This window comes from Kogia breviceps, chromosome 5 (assembly GCF_026419965.1).
Source record: "Kogia breviceps isolate mKogBre1 chromosome 5, mKogBre1 haplotype 1, whole genome shotgun sequence".
Lineage (NCBI taxonomy): Eukaryota > Metazoa > Chordata > Mammalia > Artiodactyla > Physeteridae > Kogia > Kogia breviceps.
The window spans coordinates 33,673,729-33,678,025 of NC_081314.1; the positions used below are offsets into that span (position 1 = coordinate 33,673,729).

Genomic DNA, 4,297 nt, shown 5'->3' on the forward strand with positions numbered 1-4,297 from the left:
CCTGTGCTCTAGAGCCCACGAGCCACAACTACTGAAACCTGCGCGCCTAGGGACCGTGCTCTGCAACAAGATAATCCACCGCAATGAGAAGCCTGCACACCGCAACGAAGAGTAGCCCCTGCTCACCACAACTAGAGAAAGCCCACACGCAGCAACGAAGACCCAACACAGCCAAAAATAAATAAATAAAATAAATAAATTTATTTTAAAAAATAATTTAAAAGCAAGAGTTACAATGTTAATATAAAATCAGAATTAAACATTGAAAGCATTAAACAGGAGTGTCATTTTAAAAAAAAAAACATGAAATTTGGCCCATGACCTATAGTTTACTCTCCCCTGGCCTGAGATACAAGATATAGGAAGGCAGTTAAGTCATGGGAAGACCTTCAGGCTGTCCCAGGGAGTAGAAGACATACTAGTCTATAAAGGTAGGGTTGTACCTGCAGCTATGCAGCTAACTTCTATCGAAGCTCTGGCAGCTCTATAATAAAGACATGGGAAACTCTAAGGAGCTTCTTAGTTACCTTAGAGGACCCTCCCTCCTGACCTCTGCACTCCTCTTTCTGCCCAGTGAAACACGCTTGTGTAATATTTAAGCAAAACAAGTGTTTTTTCAGACTAGGAGGGATAAGGAGAAAAGTTTCATGGTGAATAGAATGAAAGAATGATCAGATGACACAAATTTGGTTTTGGGGAACTCAGGATGCAGTTAGATTCCAGGCATAGACTTTCAAATACTTGAATTCATCATATAGTTACATTATTATCTTGGAACTTTGAATATGAAGGCCATTCTTTCTCTGGCTCCTCTGAGCCACACATGTCCTAAACTAGGAGGTAAATGAAGAATCAAGCAGTTCAAGCTTCCATGGGGCTTACAGGCAATGGTGTGGCTGTTTCTGGAGTAGGGAGAGAAAGCTCATGTGTTCCTGAGTCACTCCAAAAAAAGTATTAAAAAACTGAAAGCTGCATGTTAGAGTAATAGCAAAGGGAACATGTGGGGAGAGAAAATAGATGTGGATAAGTAGATGGGTATAAGAAGAAGAAATAAAGATTAGAGAATTGAATTCAGTTCAGTTTCTAATTCACTAGTTTTTTTCTTCCCCTCAGCATTTAGAAAGTCAATTGTATTTCCAGTTTAAAATTGCTTACAGTTTTTAAAAACTGCCTTACAGTCTAAAAATTGCTGGTAAATGTTTTAGGCATTGTTGGAATTCAAAGCCTTCTGGAAAATATGTGGATCATATACTCCAAATTTAACTATATAATGTACTAACATGTCCAGCAGGTCAGAGAATCTCAAAACCTTTCCTTAAACTGGTCCTAGTTAAGGACTTGACAAATTGCTTAGGGAGATTCCTCTCTAACTCTGATGGATTAAAATAAAATTGAATGTTCTCCCCTCCTTCAGAAACATTAAGGGCATTGGTTCCCTTCCCTTCTGGTCCCAAGATGCTGCTAAAGGCAACCCCTTGAATCCAGCTGAGACAGGCTGGGACATGGGATTCTCTACCAGAGTGCTTGCACCAGGACAAAGGTCTTCAGTAACAAAATACAAAGAAACTATGAATGACTAAAAATAACTACACGCATGTGCGGTTGGGGTAATTATGAACAATAGGATACAAAAAGGCCACAAACCAACTGCCATTTCTGAGGTGTCAGGAGCAATAGCAGGGTACTGTGGCATGATTCCTGCACATGGCACCACCACAGAGGTGAGCAGACCACCTAAGGTAGGCCTCCTGTGGACCCACGGACCTGCCCCTTCTATTACCCCATTTAAGGACCCACAGAGTTTCTCTCAGGGAACAGTAAGGACACCTGTTTCTTGTTTTTGCTCCTTGGAGTTACAGAAGTAGCCTCAATAAAGCCTTACATGAAATTCTCATCTGGCCTCTTATCAGTTTCTACTGATTAAAGGATCCAAGGGCCCTTGTCGGTAACACAGACTCATGGTGTCCTTTGGTTTTTAATTAGGTCTTTACATCTTTAAAAACACTTGGGATTGCTTATGATAAAACACAGGCAGAATAAGACTGAAGATGATGGGACCTCCCTGGTGGCACAGTGGTTGGGGATCTGCCTGCCAATACAGTGGACACGGATTCGAGCCCTGGTCTGGGAGGATCCCTCATGCAGCGGAGCAACTAAGCCTGTGTGCCACAACTAGTGAGCCTGCACTCTAGACCACATGCACCACAATTACTGAAGCCTGCGCACCTAGAGCCCGTGCTCCGCAACAAGAGAAGCCACTGCAATGAGAGGCCCATGCACCGCAACAAATAGTAGCCCCCTCTCGCCGCAACTAGAGAAAGTCCGCATGCAGCAATGAAGATCCAACACAGCCAAAAATAAATAAATAAATTTATTAAAAAACAAAAAGATCAAAGATGATTAAAATAGGACCAAGGGCAGCTACAATCAAACAAGGGAATACCAAGGAGCTATAGAAATCCTCACCAGAAATTTGCTCTGAGTTTCTGACAGAGAATGAGGTATGTATCCTTCATTATTATTAGAAGGAAATACACCAGTTTATTTGAAAGATTCAACCCTTTGCTTCACCCTAAGTTTTGAAATGAATTTCATTATTCAGTAACATGGATTTATTTATCAAGACCGACCTCTGTGCCTCTGGTTGTTATAGGCAATAGAGAAACAGAGATAGAGTGCATTTCCTGTCCTCCAGGTGTTCATGGTATAGGGAGGAAACAGGTATCTAGATAAACTACTAATATGGGTTAGGATCCCTAATGGAACCATATACAAGATGCTATAGAGGAGTCATCATGACTGCCGCCACCGCCAGGCGGCCAGGGGGAATCCGCCTGCATCCCTGGCCACAGGGTCCCTCTAGAGAAGCCCCCTGGTGGCTATGCTGAGTGTCTGAATCAATGACGGAGCAGGGCAGGGGGCCGGCAGGAAGGAGGAAGTAGGCCTTCCCGTAGACCCTACTGAATGCTCCGATTGGGAAAATGAAACAGAGGAAGCAAGACGAAGGGCAGAGGCTCCTGCATGGCTGCGAATGATGCCCTGGATCAACTGATACCCTGGACATGGAGCATGAGAACAGCACCACCCTGGGGCGTGAGTGGAGCCTGCAGAGGCGGAGGCGGGCCACCACTCTCCTGGGAGATGGTTTTCCAGGCTCTGGCTTCCTCACGTACCGCAGCTAAGAGAATTGGGACAGGGATGCTGACTTGGATGTGGATGTGGATGACATTCTGGAGCTTGGGAAGCCACGGTACACAGAGGCTGGCGCCATCCCCTGCATAGGCGAGGAACCAGGTGAAGCTGAGGAGAGAGGCACACTCCTCCAGGGCACAGTCCTAAACGGCCCTCCCAGCACATATACCATGCCCGAGTTTCTCTAAACAGGCGAGGAACGAGATGCCTTCTACCAGCAACGGTGAGAGCGGCACGCAGGAGGTCATGCAGAAGACCGGCAAGGAATAGCGACCGAAGATGTAGCTGTGACCATGTCTGAGGCCCTGCCGGGTCAGGGAGCTTGGACTGCAGCTATACCCTGGGGATCATCACAAGTGCCTCGTCGGCATGGACTCGTACTCAATGCCCCTGAAGACCATCCACGTGCGCTGTGAGGGGTGCTGACTGTAGACCCTGGTTGCCGAGAATCTCCACCCAGAGACCCACGGAGAATCTACTCATGAGCCAACCACCCCAGGCAGGCCTTGCCTCCAGCAGCCCCCCTCTCCGCTCCCTGCCCCCCGTGACGTGACCTCTCCCTTGAACACACTTCCACACAGGTTCTCCACGTACATATATGCACACACGCAGGACTCTGGAGCCAGAGTGGAGGCAGAGGCTCAGGCCCTGCCTGCTGGATCCCACCAAGATGGGGGACCATACCTGTTCCAGGTTCCATTCCCAGGGTGGGAAGGTGGGGGCAGTAGGAAGGGGAGGTAGTCCAGCAAGGCTCCTGATATCCAGCCCCCAGCCTGACAGATGGACAGACAGACATGCAAACACCAAACTGAAGCACATGTAATAACAGGACCATATATGTTTACAATGTTGTGTATAAATGGGGCAACTACTCCCCTTAGGTTGTAGGAGTTTCTTCTTTTGTTAAGAACACCTGGAAGCAACTCCGTCTTCAGGTCTGGCTGGGGGCCAGGCCCTTCCACCTCTTGGGGTGCCTGCCTCTCCCCCTCCCTGCACCATGGTGTCACTTCCATCTCCCATGTGCTCCGTGTTCAGTGGTGTATATTTCTTTTCCCAAGCATGAGATGCATGCCCTAAGGACATGATCCTGGGGCTCTTCATCAGG

At 47.1% G+C, this 4,297-nt stretch overlaps 1 pseudogene; it reads left to right on the top strand.

Annotated features, from left to right (window-relative positions):
- Positions 1 to 3,035: 3,035 nt before the first annotated feature.
- LOC131756780 (E3 ubiquitin-protein ligase RNF220 pseudogene) lies at positions 3,036 to 3,618 on the top strand (annotated as a pseudogene).
- Positions 3,619 to 4,297: the final 679 nt, after the last annotated feature.